This window comes from Geotrypetes seraphini, chromosome 1 (assembly GCF_902459505.1).
Source record: "Geotrypetes seraphini chromosome 1, aGeoSer1.1, whole genome shotgun sequence".
In the NCBI taxonomy this organism is placed as follows: Eukaryota; Metazoa; Chordata; class Amphibia; order Gymnophiona; family Dermophiidae; genus Geotrypetes; species Geotrypetes seraphini.
In genome coordinates, this window is record NC_047084.1 from 151,742,972 (window position 1) to 151,760,215 (window position 17,244).

General features: G+C 40.6%; 1 protein-coding gene across 6 annotated transcripts in view; it reads left to right on the forward strand.

The window, feature by feature from the left end:
- HHIP (hedgehog interacting protein) overlaps positions 1–17,244 on the forward strand; it is a 385,274-nt gene that overhangs the window by 79,816 nt on the left and 288,214 nt on the right. The gene's annotated exons all lie outside the window — the stretch shown is intronic.

Consider the following 17,244-nt stretch of genomic DNA (forward strand, 5'->3'; position numbering starts at 1 on the left):
AAGATGTCAAGTGCTTTCTTTGACCACCCAGGTTGCCTTGAAAGATAACCAGATGAAAGCATAACTTTAGTGCTGGACAGAGAACTGTGCACTTTGCAAACAAAGGATATTGCATGACTTGTAGCAGCATCAGCTGGAATATATATATATATATATATATATATATATATATATATATATATATATATTTATATATATATATATATATATATATATTTATTTATTTTTTATTTTTTTTTTGCATCAGCCGGATGCTGATGAACCATTCTAAGCAAGTGACTTTCAGATGAGAATTACCTATCAGGAAATTGTCCTGTCTGTAGATTACCATAAATAATTTGTTTTCCAGAGCAATCCCCTAGTTAGTTATAGTTAATCCTTTTAAGCCTGAAGGCGGCTGCTTCATTCTTAACAGAAGCACCCATAACATTTATTAAGTTTTCACCAAAACTGCATTCTAAATTCAGGTTTCTGAAATCATTAGAGTACATGTTTGCATAATCAGGTGCAGTGATTTTTTTTCTGGTCCAATAGGTTTCACATCTGTGTGATATTTTATTATTATTATGTTCTTGTATACCGCCATACCCAGTGAGTTCTAGGCGGTTCACATCAATTAATTAGGATCCGATCTGCACACGGATTTACAACATTTTGTCGGAGTTACAAGCAACGAGGAAGGAAATGATGGTACATTTTAGCAGAAATTTATCCGAGTTACAGGCAGCGACAGGTTGGATTGGCCGGGAAGAGGGAGGGAGAGAGAAGCACAGGGGGGGAGGAGAGTGGGGGGGGAGGGAGGAAGTTGGCTTATTGCAGGGGAGTGAGGGTTAAGGGTCCTGTTCGCGGAAAAGGTATGTTTTGAGGAGTTTTCTGAAGTCAAGGTAGGTCGAGGCCTCGAGAATCAATTGGGCTAACCAAGGGTTCATCTTAGCAGCCTGGAAGGTGAAGGTTTTGTCGAGGAATCTTTTGAGCTGACATAGTTTTATGGAGGGGAAGGCGAACAGCTGAATTCTGCTGGATTTCTTATTGGTGCAAATCATATCGAAGTGGGGAGAGAGATATTTTGGTGATAATCCAAATACTGTTTTGTAACAGAAGCAGGCAAACTTGAAAAGGACTCTGGATTCGAACGGTAGCCAATGTAATTGGTGGTAGAAAGGAGTGATGTGTTCCCGTTTGTTTAGGCCGAAAATAAGACGGACGGCTGTGTTTTGAATCAATTTTAGTCTTCTGGTGGTTTTCTTTGTGGAGCTCAGGCAAATGATATTGCAATAATCCAGAATGCTAAGAATAGAGGATTGTACTAGTAGGCGGAAAGCGGTGTCATCAAAGTATTTTTTTTATGGTGCGAAGTTTCCATAGCACCGAGAGACTTTTCTTGACAGTGAGATCGGTGTGATTTTCTAGGGATAGGTGTTTGTCTAGTGTGACTCCCAGTATTTTTAGTGTTTGTTCGAGTGGGAAAACCAATCCTTTCACTTGGATTGTGGTGTCTTTGATTTTATCTTTGGGGGTGGCCAGGAAGAATTTTGTTTTGTCCGGGTTTAGTTTTAGTCTGAAGGAAAGCATCCATTATGGGTATTGCTGCAAAGAGTGCTAAAAAATAAAAGGGCTACATTTTTAGTTTGTAAACTCTTTCGAGCAGGGATTGTTTTCTTACTCTTTGTGACTATACAGCGCTGCGTGCATCTGGTAGCACTATAGAAATAATAATAGTAGTAGCAGTTACTAAAAATTTTTTAACTGAAACTAGAATTGGAAAAATCTTGGAAAACTAATTCATCACAATATATCTTTCCACAGTTTTGCTTCCAAAACATTAGCAGAAAGTTATTCTTCAAGGTGCAACACATATGTCTTGTAGGAGGATACAGAAATTAACAGGCAGGAAGAATCCTGGTCATTATGCTTGGAAAAACAGACAACAAAATGAGTATGCATGTACACTAGACTTGGGTTAAGAAAGGTCACAGCTTTTATTAAACCAAAACTTAACCGAAGCCCTGAAAGACAGTGTTGTCCATTGATAACAATGGACCCTCTAAACTCCCTTTTCCTTCCCTGGTGCTTATGTGTCCTGCTATCACCACCCAGCGGCAAACCACTTTCAACCCCTAAGGATTTAAAGGCCTCAGTATATTACTGCCAAGACTTTACACTCCTTAGTCACCTTCCAGATGGAAAGTTTTACAACTCAGTAGGAACAGACAGGGAAGGAAAGTGGTTCATTGCAGGAAGGTGCCTCAGACTGACTCAAGAGGTAAAATCCTAACCTCCCCACCGTAAAGATTCAGTATCAAAAATGCATGAGGAGGCACTGGAAAGGGCTTTTATCCTCTCTGCTGATGAATTGTTCCCTTTTCCCCCATTCCCTTTGCAGGGCAAGAGTACCAGGTAAATGCACCCCAAAACATACGCTGAAAATGAATGTGTAGTGGGACAGATTGCCTCCCCTTCATACTCACCGATACTGGGAAGAGATGCTCAGATCTGCCACCATGTTAAGTGAAGGAGCTTGGGATGCACCTGTTTCACCTTATCAGTATGTGCAGAGGAATTTCCCCTCCCCCACCAAACATACACCCACCCCCACACATGTATGCCATGGTACGCCCCCACCTGGAATAGTGCATCCAACACTGGTTGCCATACATGAAAAAGGACATAGTACTACTGGAAAGGGTACAATGAGAGGCTAGAGAAACTGGGCCTCAAGACAAAGTTGGACAAGTTCCTGCTAAACTGGAACATATGCAGGTGAGGCTGGATTCATTTAGAGCACTGGTCTTTGACCTGGGGGCCTCTGCGTGAGTGGACTGCTGGGCATGATGGACACTGATCTGACCCAGCAGCAGCAATTCTTATGTTCTTATGAATTGACTTAGTAGAGAAAGAGACACTGTTCACCCTCTCCAAGGTGAAGAGAACAAGAGGGCACTCGCTGAAGTTAGAAGGGAAAAGATTCTGTACAAATATAAGGAAGTTTTTCTTCACCCAGATAGTGTTAGAAACCTGGAATGATCTTCTGGAGGCTATTATAGAGGAAAACACCCTTCGGGGATTCAAGACAAGGTTGGCAAGTAAGGCTAGAATCTAATAGGACACCAGTCTTTGACATAAAGGCTGCCGCGTGAGTGGACTGCTGGGCATGATGGACCACTAGTCTGACCCAGCAGCGGCAATTCTTATGTTCTTATTTTCAGAACAAAAAGTTCATTTTTTTTTTACAGAAAAACAATAGCTCTCTACAGTATAGTAGAAATATCCATGTTTTATTTTTTTGTTTCTTCAGCTTTTACCTTCAATAATACCACTTTTCTGATGCTAGCCAAATGTATGTTTTATTTATTTAAACATTTTCTAAACTACATTATCCTTCAATTGTAGGCAGTGTACAGTATAAACATACATAAAATGGAACATACACAAACATATGAAATATGTCTCATGGATTGTAATACTTATTTCAAGAAGCTATACATTATCACACTTAAATACAATAAGCTTGAGAGAAAAGATATGCCTTCTCCTTTAACTCCTTCAGTGCTCTTTCCTTTATATAACATAACAACACATTTCTAGACCGCATAACTCTAAGTTCAATGCGGTTAACAAAAGAGTATGCTATGAGAAAATACAAAAAGAGAAAATATAATACACAGCGATCAGATAGTCAAAAATTTGGAAAAAGAAAAGTCTTCAGACATATATAATCTTTCTGCAGCTGAACATCTCTAGGTAGGTCTCTCTTTCGGACTAGTAGAGAGTTTCTGAAAGAGAGCATCAAGTTTCCCTCTCATCTCACATTTTCTTCCTCTATCGGCTACTGTGGAATCCTTCTTGATCTTCAACTATCCTTTTTCTCAAGCATTTCAGTAATTCTGATGACTTCCTCTTCCATTGCATTCTTTATGCCCTTATTATCCCTTCTGCTAAACTCCAAATCCCACAGCTTTGTCTACTCTAGCCTCAATTACTGTGATATTTCAACTGCATTGCAAAGACTCAGGCTTTCCACTTCCTATATGCACAACATACCGCTTTACTCAGACTAAATCCCATAATCATATTCCCCTCTCCATCAGAAATCTTCATTGGCTCCCTCTTTATTCCAGAATCCAATTAAAATGTTTCTGCTGGTTGTCAGAAATTCTTTACCAGATTATCTGTATACACCTCTCCACCTTACCTCTTATCCCCACTCATTGCTGCTTTTTGAGCAGTTGCATCTGCTCCTGTTTCCCTCCTTCGGTGCCTCACTGTCTTGGCTCCCATTTAACAAAACGGGGAAAGGAGAAAAGGGCAGCACCAGGTATTCAGCAAGGGAGAGTAAGCAGAGAAGAGTGTGTGTGGGACCCTAATGATTGCTCAAAGCTGTTGGTAGTTTTACTCATTAGGCCAGTGGGGTTTCCATGAACCATCATACTGAGCATTGCATGGAAATGCTAATGAGCTTGTTTTAATACTAACGAGCTCATTAGCATAGCATTTTCAGCCATAGCTTCTGTGGTAAGGCAGTGGTTAAAAGCCTCTGTTCATTGGCCACACGGTAACATTTAATGAGATACTGCAAACCTGATTTGTTTTGTGCATCTGCCCCTCAACATCTATGAACTTTCCATGCCATTGTGTCTCCCAAAGCATACCCAGACCATGCCCCCTTGCCATTTGCACACACACATAGGTCTAACACGTGTACTGTATATCACAGACTGACTTCGATGTTTATGCAGGATAAACATTTAAGTGGTGGCTTAAACCTGAATAGGGCTTTTAAAATGAAAGTCAATTTACTATGTTGAACAAACTTGAAGGGCTGAATTAGGACCCAAAAGGGTGAACTGGGTCAGAAACTGGCTGTCGGACAGACGCCCGAGGGTGGTGGTTAATGGAAGTCGCTCGAAGGAAGGAAAGGTGAGTAGTAGAGTCCCTCAGGGTTCGGTGCTGGGGCCAGTCCTGTTCAATATGTTTGTGAGTGACATTGCTGAAGGGTTAGAAGGAAAAGTGTGCCTTTTTGCAGATGATACCAAGATTTGTAACAGAGTAGACACCGAAGAGGGAGTGGAAAATATGAAATAGGATCTGCAAAAGTTAGAGGAGTGGTCTAATGCCTGGCAACTAAAATTCAATGCAAAGAAATGCAGAGTAATGCATTTGGGGATTAATAATAGGAAGGAACCGTATATGCTGGGAGTAGAGAAGCTGATATGCATGGACGGGGAGAGGGACCTTGGGGTGATAGTGTCCGAAGATCTAAAAGCGAAAAAACAGTATGACAAGGCAGTGGCTGCTGCCAGAAGGATGCTGGGCTGTATAAAGAAAGGCGTAGTCAGTAGAAGGAAGAAGGTGTTCATGCCCCTGTACAGGTCATTGGTAAGGCCCCACTTGGAGTATTGTGTTCAGTTTTGGAGACCATATCTGGTGAAGGACGTAAGAAGACTTGAGGCGGTCCAGAGGAGGGCAACGAAAATGATAGGAGGCTTGCGCTAGAAGACGTATGAGGAGAGACTGAAAGCCCTGAATATGTATACCCTAGAGGAAAGGAGAGACAGGAGCGATATGATTCAGACGTTCAAATACTTGAAGGGTATTAACGTAGAACAAAATCTTTTCCAGAGAAAGGAAAATGGTAAAACCAGAGGACATAATTTGAGGTTGAGGGGTGGTAGATTCAGGGGCAATATTAGGAAATTCTACTTTACGGAGAGGGTAGTGGATGCCTGGAATGCGCTTCCGAGAGAGGTGGTGGAGAGTAAAACTGTGACTGAGTTCAAAGAAGCGTGGGATGAACACAGAGGATTTAGAATCAGAAAATAATATAAAATATTGAACTAAGGCCAGTACTGGGCAGACTTGCATGATCTGTGTCTGTATATGGCCGTTTGGTGGAGGATGGGTTGGGGAGGGATTCAATGGCTGGGAGGGTGTAGATGGGCTGGAGTAAGTCTTAACAGAGATTTCGGCAGTTGGAACCCAAGCACAGTAACGGGTAAAGCTTTGTATTCTTGCCCAGAAATAGCTAAGAAGAAAAAAATTAAAAAATTTAAATTGAATCAGGTTGGGCAGACTGGATGGACCATTCGGGTCTTTATCTGCTGTCATCTACTATGTTACTATGTTACTGTGTGTGTGTGTGTGTGTAGAGAGAGAAAGACAGAACGAGAGATGAGCAAGTATCCTACTGCAGGGGCAGCAGGAAAGCCCTTTAAAGGGCTCACGCCGACATTGGGACTCCCTCTTCAAGCCGGCAGGTGAGGAGGAAGGCCGGTCTATCGTAGCCTTCCTCCCCCACTGGTGCGAACTCAACCAGGCCTGCATCAGCAAGCAAGAAGCTCTGCCCACCAATACCAGGGCAGCATGAAAGCCCTTTAAAAGGCTCACGCTCATGCGGGATCTCCCACCAGAGGCCCTTCAAGTGGACCAAGCAAAGGTCCTTGCCGAAACCTCCCAGAACCATCACGTAACAAGAAAGCCAAGCCAATCGACACAGGATCCAAGGTGATACACAATCCAAAGGAAACTCTCACCTATTCAGCACACTACTGAAACTGCCTTCTACTGCAACACACTGTCTATTCCTATCACCACATTCCCAAGTTATATGTCACTTAACCATTATGACTGTACCCCACACTACTTTTTATCAGTGCAAATGCCTCTACCCCTGCTCCTACTTCTCTATGTCTCAACAACAACACCCTACGACAACATGTAAGAACATAAGAACATAAGCCGTGCCTCTGCTGGGTCAGATCAGAGGTCCATCATGACCAGCAATCCACTCACGCGTCAGCCCATCAGGTCCAGGACCTGTATAGTAACCCTCTATCTATACCCTTCTATCCCCTTTTCCTTCAGCAAATTGTCCAATCCCTTCTTGAACTCCAATACCGTACCCTGTCCTGTCACACCCTCTGGAAGCGCATTCCATGTGTCCACCACCCGTTGGGTGAAGAAGAACTTCCTAGCATTGGTTCTAAATCTGTCCCCCTTTTAATTATTCTGAATGGCCCTCTCGTTCTTGTAGTTGCGAAGGTTTGAAGAATCTATCCCTCTCCACTTTCTCTATGCCCTTCGTGATCTTGTAAGTCTCTATCATATCCCCTCTAAGTCTCCACTTCTCCAGCGAAAATAGCCTGTCTCTAATCTTTTCAGCATATGAAAGGTTTTCCATACCTTTTATCAAATGTGTCGCTCTCTTCTGAACCCTCTCGAGTATCGCCATATCCTTCTTTAGGTATGGTGACCAATATTGGATGCAGTACTCCAGATGAGGGCGCACCATCGACCGATACAACGGCAGGATAACTTCTTTCGTTCTGCTTGTAATACCCTTCTTGATTATTCCCAGCGTCCGCATCTGGAGTACTGCGTCCAATATTGGTCGCCGTACCTAAAGAAGGATATGGCGATACTCAAGAGGGTTCAGAAGAGAGCGACATGTATGCCTCCATCCCATCGACATGTATGCCTCCATCCCAGTCATTACAGGCCAGGGCAGATATAGTGAGCTAAATAAGCCCCCCCCCTTTATAAAATCTGCAGTGCACAGACCCCACTACCTTAGACACATCCCTATCATTCTACCTCTACTCGCATCCTAAAGCCTCAAGATTGTCCTTGTGAATGTGAGGTCTTTAAACAACAAAGATGTCATCCTACATGATCTCATCTCAGACAACAGCTAAGACATCTTCCTAATCACAGAAACTTGACTTAAAAGCAACAATTGAGCCACCCTTGGCATGCTCTGCACCTACCCCCTCTCCCGGCTACTAGGCCCTAGCATGCTCATGCACTGATACCAGAGGTGGAAGTGTAGCTTCCATCATTAAATCCAACCTCACCCAAGATTAATAGATGCTATCACACTAAGCTCACTTGAATGCCTCATCTTCTCAGCGGGGCCATAACAAAGATCTTACCATAGCATTGATATACAGTACACCCCATAAACTGATGGCTGTCCTAGATAACCTTCTATCCATCCTTGGCAAAGTGATGATCTCTTACAACCTGTTCGCCATCCTAGGAAACTTTAATTTGACAAAGTACCCAAATGAGACTGGAACCCCAGCAGACTTCCTCCTATCTCTATTTCTTCACATAAAGGTCCGTAGCCATTTTTATCGCTCCTTTCAGCTTAGACCACTGTCTTTCCACTTCTCTTATGTCCTCCCATCCTAACAGCTCTTTCTTCAGGTACTTTCCCATTGCATTAAAGTCCGTACGTTTGAAATCTAGGACTTTAAGTATCGTGCGGCCGCTCTCCACTTTAGCTGTTATATCAAACCAAACCGTTTGATGATCGCTACTACCCAGGTGAGCACCCACTCGAACATTAGAGATACTCTCTCCATTTGTGAGGACCAGATCCAATATCGCTTTTTCCCTTGTGGGTTCCGTCACCATTTGTCTGAGCAGAGCCTCTTGAAAGGCATCCACAATCTCCCTACTACTTTCTGATTCCGCAGACGGAACATTCCAGTCCGCATCCGGCAGGTTGAAATCTCCCAACAGCAGAACCTCCTCTTTCCTTCCAAACTTTTGGATATCCACAATCAGATCCTTATCAATTTGCTGCGATTGAGTCGGAGGTCTGTAGACTACACCCACGTAGATAGAAGTTCCATCTTCTCTTTTCAGAGCAATCCATATCGCTTATTCCTCTCCCCAGGTCCCTTGCATTTCGGTCACTTGGATATTGATCTTTACATAGAGAGCTACTCCTCCACCTTTATGACCATCTCTGTCCTTCCTAAAAAAGATTATATCCCGGTATGTTTGCATCCCATCCATGTGATTCACTGAACCATGTCTCTGTGATAGCAACAATATCTAGATCTGCCTCTAATATCAGGGCTTGCAGATCATGAACTTTGTTGCTTAGACTGCGAGCATTTGTGGTCATCGCTTTCCAGCTATTTTTCAGCGATAATCTCCTTTTTTGTATGGATTTTTGTGTCGTTTCACTTTCCGTTGCAATACTAAGAAATGAGTTGCTGATATTGCTTATGTTGCAGCCTTTACTACTATCACATCTTTTCTTTTGCCGGGGGTGGTCTCTATAATTGTCCTTCGTACATACACCACCCCCACCTTCTAGTTTAAATGCCTAGAAAAATATTGTCTAAATTTCTCTGCAAGGTTTCTTTTTCCTGCTGTAGTAATATGTAGCCCATCAGTGCAATATAGCTTCTTGTCCTTCCATGTATTTCCCCATCCTCCTATGTACCTGAAGCCTTCTTGATGACACCAGGCTCTGAGCCATCTATTAAAGTCCTCTGTGTTTTTCACTCTTTGCTCTCCTTTTCCATATGCAGGCAGTATTTCAGAAAAAGCTAAAGTCTTTACAAAAGGTTTCACGCCCTCACCAAGCTCCCGAAAAGCTTTCTGTGCTGCAAGTGTGGAGTTGTTGGCCAGGTTATTTGTTCCCAGATGGATAACAACATCAGTGTTAAAATCCTTAATTTCTTCCTTAATTATAGTCAGTATTTGCCTGGAACTCCTGGTAGCTGAGGATCCTGGAAGACATTTCACTATTTTGGTCTCCTCGCCCTGTGTTCCAAGGTTAATGCCTCTGATGATGGAATCCCCCAACAGTAATAGTTTTCTGTTTTTGGCTTTTTTATTTGTACTTAGGGTGCGCTTGTTCTCTTGAGTTACCTTCATTGGTTCCAGTCCCACCTCCCTTCTGTTTTCCTGAGTATCGCAGTGCACTAGTGGAGCGAAGGAATTCTGTAGAGGTAATATTAGTGAAGGTGGATGTTTCTGTGTTACATGTCGCAGTCTTCCTGAGCCTACTATGACCCATTTATTCCTGGGCTGTTTTATTCTTTGAGGTAGAGGTGGTAAGTTGGTATGATTTTGTGGAGTGATGGAAGCTGCTTTAATTGTACTCAATTCCTGTTTAAGTTTGCAGAGCTCCTCCTTAATACTGGCAAGTTGAAGACAGATGGGGCAAGCCTTAAGCCTCCAAATAGTATGTCTTGGAATTAAAGCACCACAGTGATTGCATAGAATAAAGGTCATCTTGATTGGTTGTGAAGTGACTTGATTTGAGTAGTCCTGATTATATGGGTCTCTATATATGAATAGTGGTCCCTGGGGTTGGTGGGACTATAAGTAAGACTACTAGTAAGGCAGAAATATAGGCTCTATACCACCTAAAACACAGTATTTTAAACAAAACTGCAGGTTCTATCAGTGCTACCCTAAAACACAGGATTTATAACAGGATTTTCCCTACTTTAGTCACCCTGAGCCACAGGCACCAGAAATATAGGCTCTATACCACCTAAAACACAGTATTTTAAACAAAAATGCAGGAAGAGGAAATAAGATTTAACAGAGGAAAGAGAAGGATTTTTTGTGCTTTTTTATATTTTTTTAGTAAGAAACAGGGAGGAGAAGAGAAATTAAGCAGATATAATGCTGAAAACCAGTCAAAAGAGCAGAATATGAAATGCTGAGTAACTTAGCTTTTAGATGTTTACAGGGCAGCCTTGTTCACAGCAATGTCCCAAAGATAATGCAATTAACCTTAGAAGTAAAACAGAGCCCCTCCCTTCTCCACCTAATCAGACACAATGGCTAAAAACTAGTGAGTCAGAAATATAGGCTCTATACCACCTAAAACAAAGTATTTTAAACAAAAATGCAGGTTCTATCAGTGCTACCCTAAAACACAGGATTTATAACAGGATTTTCCCTACTTTAGTCACCCTGAGCCACAGGCACCAGAAATATAGGCTCTATACCACCTAAAACACAGTATTTTAAACAAAACTGCAGGTTCTATCAGTGCTACCCTAAAACACAGGATTTATAACAGATTTTCCCTACTTTAGTCACCCTGAGCCACAGGCACCAGAAATATAGGCTCTATACCACCTAAAACACAGTATTTTAAACAAAAATGCAGGAAGAGGAAATAAGATTTAACAGAGGAAAGAGAAGGATTTTTTTGTGCTTTTTTATATTTTTTTTTAGTAAGAAACAGGGAGGAGAAGAGAAATTAAGCAGATATAATGCTGAAAACCGTGTTGTAGAAGAGTTCTCTTATCGAGGGAATGATGAGAAGATTTTGATTACTAGATCTAAGAGTCCTATAGGATGCATACAGAATTAGAAGTTTATTGATTAAAGCTGATTAGTGAGAATGTTTTGTTTTAAAAGTAAATAGTAGTATTTTGTAAGTAAGACGATATGTAATAGGCAGCCAGTGGTCTGTATGGAGGAGAGAAAACGTGGCCAAATTTTTTTGCATGATAGATTAGTTTTACCGCGATGTTTTGTAGTAATTGGATCTGACGAATTTCTTTCTGGGTTATACCTTGGTAGAGAGCATTACAGTAATCTAAGGTTGAAATGACAAAGTAATGAATCAGAATATTGATTGATGGAGGATCAAGTAGAGATGAGATAGAATGGATGAGTTGTAGTTTCTAAAAACATTTTTGTGTCATGACACTGATTTGCTGATGGAATGTAAGATCTTTATTGAGGATAACACCAAGGAGTTTAATTTTGCTGTCAATTTGAATAGGAGTGGAATCGATGCTAATGGAAGCACAGAGATGTTCATCTTTAGAGGTAGGGAAAAGGACACTGGTAGTTTTGAGAATATTAAGAGCCAGTTTATTTTGTTGGAGCCAGGAACTGATCTTGTCAAGTTTGAGGTTGATCTTATTTATTTCTTCAGGGGATGTAGAGTTTAATGGATGAAGTTATTGAATGTTGTCAGCATAGGTGAATATTATGAAGCCGATAGATTGGGCTAAGGTGAGGAGGGGGGTCTGGAAGATATTGAAAAGGAGGGGGGAAAGGATCAAGCCCTGGGGAACCCCATAGGTTTGGGCAATCATAGAAGAAATACTATTATTGAAACTCTTTAATTTTGGTTATGAAGATAAGAGGAGAACCATTGTAGAGCAGTGCTGGATATACCAATAGATTCAAGTCTGCAGAGAAGAAGGGAATGATCGATGGTGTCAAAAGCGAATGTAAGGTCTAAGGAGATTAGAATAGAAGATTTGTGGTGGTCTTTGAAATAGAGGATTGAGGTAGTCAAACCGAAGAGAGAAAGTTCAGTAGAATGATGTCTTTGAAATCCTGTTTGGTAGGGTTGAAGGGCATTGGTTTTTTCGGCAAAGTTGGATAACTGATTTAAAGACTAGTTTCTCTGTTACTTTTGCTAGAAGAGGTAAATTAGCAATGGGTCGGTAATTGGTAATTTGGTTTTCTGGTATGTGTATTTGTTTAAGTTTAGGAAAAACAATTGTGGATTTCCATGAAGGTGGCATAAGGCCAGAAGATAGGCTTTTCTGGATAATGTCTAATAAAAATGGGCAAAAGATGGAAAAGTGTTTTTTGAGGTAAGCTTTCAAAGGAGTGATTTGGTAGATTAAGACAATGTGTTACTTTTTTCAGTTCATCAAGTGAGGGCAGTTGGAAATCAGTAAAGGAACTGAATGAAATAGAGAAATCAGACTCTGGTGAAGATTGGGCCGAAAGTGTAGGAATGTAGCTAAATTTTGCACGTATAGATTTGAGTTTATCCTCAAAATAATAATAATAATAATAACAACAGGTCCGTGAAGTTCTATGCGGTTTACAATGATTAAAAGGTATTACAGATTGAGTGGAATAAACAAAGTTCAGAGTTAGTGAATAACAGTTCTAAAGATCATTTGTTGAGGACTAAAATTGTATAGGTCAGTTACCTAAGTACTTCAGGAACAGATGTGTTTTTAGGCGTTTCCTGAATTCCCTATAAATATAGGCATGAGCAGTTGTTCCAGATCTTTACCCCATAATGCTGCTTGATGTGAGAAAAGATGTTGGTGATGACTTTTAAATTTACAACCTCTAACCGGTGGAGAAACAAAGTTCGGATGTGAGCTTTTCCTATGTCTGTTGGTTGTGATAGAGAAAAGGTCTGTTATATATTTAGGGGCTAAGCCGGAAAGTACCTTGAAGCAAAAACAACCAACTTGAATTTCACACGTGCCTCCATCGGCAGCCAGTGTAGAAGTCGATAGGAAGGTATTACATGATCAAATTTCTTCAGTCCACAAAGTAGCCTAACTGCTACATTTTGTACCAGTTGCAATCACTGCATATTCTTCTGGGAGAGTGCCAAGTAGGCGATGTTACAATAATCAAGTTGACTCAGTATAAGGGGTTGTACCAGAATTCTAAATGATGAGACATCAAAATAAGCTCTAATGGATCGAAGCTTCCAGAGGGTGAGAAAGATCTTTCTAATCAAGGAGTCTACCTGGTCTTTCATGGTCAGACTCTGGTCCAATGTTACTCCCAATACCTTCATAGTGGGTTGAATGGGATAACTAAGGTTATTGATGCACATTGATGCTTTAGTGTCAAATGGGTGTGGCAATGCTATAAAAAATTTTGTTTTCTCTGAGTTTAGCTTTAGTCTGAATTCAGTCATCCATTGCTCAATCCGATTTAGTACTTCTGTTGCTTTGGGAATGACTTCTGAGATAGAGGTAGTGAATGGGATAATTATCGTGAAGTCATCAGCGTAGCTAAATAGTTTTATCCCCAGCTGGGATAATTGCGACCCAATGAGGACATGTAAACATTGAAGAGCAAGGGGATAATGGTGACCCCTGTGGCATGCCAGATGAATTGCTCCATGTATCAGAGAGATCGTAATTAAAACGGACTTGGTAGGTGCGGGATATAAGGAAACCTCAAAACCAGTTTAATACCTCTCCTCTGATTCCAATTGCATCTAGGCATTGTAACAGTTTCCCCTGGTCCACCAAGTCAGAGGCAGAGCTCATGTCAAATTGCATGATCAGGGCGTTGAGGCCCTTACTAAACAAGTAGCGCAAATTATCAAGGATATCCGCAATTACTGTTTCAGTGCTAAACAGAGGTCTAAAACCAGATTGAGTTTCATGCAAAAGAGAGAACTGGTCGAGATATTCCATCAGTTGGGTGTGTACCAATCCTTCCATGATTTTTATAATGAATGGAATGGATGCTACTGGTCTATAGTTGGTTACTGATATTGATGATTCTTTACGATTTTTTGGAATTAGGGTTATTATGATATGACCATTATTAGTGAGGAATTTTACATTGATTAGGTTATTGGTTAAATAATTCATCAGTGATAGTTTAAAGTCTAATGGCGCTGCTTTCATAATTTCTGGGGGATATAAGTCCAGGATACAGTATGATTTAGAATACTTGTTATATAACTTGATGTAGGTATTCCATTCTAAATTGTGGAAGGAACTCCAAATCATGTCCGCTGGTATTTCATTTCCATGTATATCAGTTGATTGATGTTTGCATGCAACAATTGTCTAGTAGTTATTTCTTAGGTTTTTAATGTTTGAATCGAAATGTTGTGCTAGATTATTTGCTGAGGGTAGCTTGATATTATGCATGGGTTGAGTGTAGCATGTGGTGTCAAATAAATTTGTAACTATGTTAAACAGTTCTTTTGTATTAGATCCTTTTGAGCTAGTATTAGATGAGTTAATTTTGGATGAGTAAAATGTTTTACGTTTTTCTTTTATTTGTTGTTTGTAGAGTTTTATGTTGGATCTCCAGCTGTTTCGGTCTGACAGTTTTCCCGTTTTTTTCCAGATTCTTTCTAATCATCTTACTGATTGTTTCATTGTTAGGAGTTCGATGTCAAACCATTTGTTGTATTTATTTGAGCAGTTTTTACTATTTCGTTTAGGGGTAATTTTATCTAAAATGGATGTGCTAGTTTTCATCCAGTGATCATAGAAATCAACTCCTTCTTCTATCTTTGCCTGTGGATCATATTGTGACCAATATTCCTCTGGATTGATATGGCCCCTTGTAAGGTAATGTAAGATGTTCTCTTTTTGTCCGTGATGAGTCTTAGATTTTAGCTGAGTCCAGGTTAGATTGAAATAATAAGTGAAATGGTCAGACCAGATATCGTGATACCAAGTACCGTCCGAAAGAGAGATGGAAGGGTCTAAGATCTCCTTTGTGGACATCGCTACCACATCTAAATGATGGCCTTTTTCATGTGTTTCTGTGGGTAAAGGGAGATTGTAATTAAGTAGAGATAGAAAGTTTTTAAAGTCTTTCGCTTCTGGATTGTCCACTTCATCTAAATGTAGGTTTATGTCTCCTGCAATTAAATTATGAGATGAAGTGATTGAGTTATGTAGAACAAATTCGCAAAAGTCCTTTTTAGCTTTTGACCAGCTTTTTGGCGGAACATAGAATAATATACAAGAAAGGGAATCTTCTATTTCCTTATTGCTAATTTTACAGGCTAATATTTCTAAATGATTGGTCATTTTGGAATCCAATAGTTCTACTACAAATCCTTCCTTAGAAACAATTGCTAATCCTCCCCCTCTTTTTCCGTCACGATTTAGAATGTGAATTTTAAAATTATCTGGTATGAGATCATTTATTATTGGGTCATCTTCTGACAATAGCCACGTTTCCGTTAGGAAAAGACAGGCTATTTGCATGCTGATGATCCAATCTTTAATTAAAAATGATTTATTCCTGACAGATCTGGTGTTAAGATATGCACAGGGAATGGAAGTGGATGTGATAGGTTTGGTAAATGTAGTGGTTCTGATAGGTTTTATTTCCTTTATCCTTTTTTTTTTTTTTTTTAATAGGGTACGTTGATGTCTTCCGTTGCTCGAGATTACATTAATATGGTTTGCTCTGTCTTCCTGTTGGTTAATTATAAGCCTGATGGGCAGGTCAGGATAATGGGCTGAGTGTAGTTGTGGATAGAGTGACTTAACATCCTTAATGTTATCGTATATTAAATAGAATAGTAAAATCAGTAGGAAATTCATGCTTGCAGATTAAAATGACTCCTTGTCCTAGTGGCTATTTGGTGTTTCTGTTACTCCCAATTTCTATGTTAATTAATTAGCAGTGAATCAGATAGCACTAGATCAGATTCAATGTCAGCAGTTAAATTATCAGTTAAATTAATAGTTAAATTAGCAGTAAATCAGATAGCACTAAATTGGATTCAATAGCAGTTAAATTAACAGTTAAATTAATAGTTAAATTAGCAGTAAATCAGGTGGCACTAAATCAGATTCAGTGGCAGCAGTTTAAAAGTTAAGTGCACCATAGGTTGTCCCGTAGTGCGAATGCAGGTTAGAATAAGGAGAACCAAAGTCGGGCACAGCTCCTTCCAGGCTCGCGGTTTCGCTCATTCAGTTTAGCGCTGCTAGGGTTGTTGGGAGGCGGAGTTCGTCTCCCACACCGTCCCAACCAAGATCCCTGCAGTGGAGAAGCAGTTGCACTGGAGCAGCTCCCGTTGGTAGTGGAGCTGCTCTGAAGAGAAGGATTTTTTAAAGTTTAGCACTGCTAGGGATGTCGGGAGGCGGAGTTCGTCTCCCACACTGTCCCGACCAAGATCCCTGCAGCGGAGAGGCAGTTGAGTGCTGGGGCAGCTCCCGTTGGTAGTGGAGCTGCTCTGAAGAGAAGGTTTTTTTAAGTTTAGCGCTGCTAGGGATGTCGGGAGGCGGAGTTCATCTCCCACACCATCCCAACCAAGATCCCTGCAGCGGAGAGGCAGTTGAGGCGCTGAGGCAGAGCTTGAGCGGAGGGTTGATCTTGACTTGTAGTATTTCTTCTAGCATATGGGGAAAGGGAGCGGACAATAGAGTTTAGGGCGAATTAGTTTTTTGTAATTGCAATACGTTTAGCATAGAATTTTTTCTTTGCTGCATGTAGCGATTTTTTGTAGAAAGTGGCTAGTTCTTTGTATTTTTTCAGTCTAGAAGATGATAGTTCTTTGTATTTTCTCAGTCTGGAAGACGTTTTTTTCTTCACAGCCGTTCAGAGGAATGTAATTGAAGTTGAATAAAAATAGCTCATGATTGTACCATGGCTTTTATGTTTTGGAGGAAGAGGAAGATGTGGTCTGAGAGTAACTGGGGGCTAAAGAATCTAGCATTAATTGGGTTTTGGAGGACCAGATCAAAGAACTTCTTTTCATTAACCAAAAAGATATTCTCAGCACCACAAGGAGACAACACCTGAACACCAGCCTCAACAGTGAATCACTCTCCGACTTCGTCACTGAAAAAAATAGACAATATGAGGTACATAATTTTTTTTAAAAGTCTAAAAACCTGCCTAAATCAGCACTTGGACTATCAAAAAGACAGGTTGTCCAAATACCGATAATCAAACAGGGTTTTAGATGTATCTAAAACCAGCTTAGGCCTT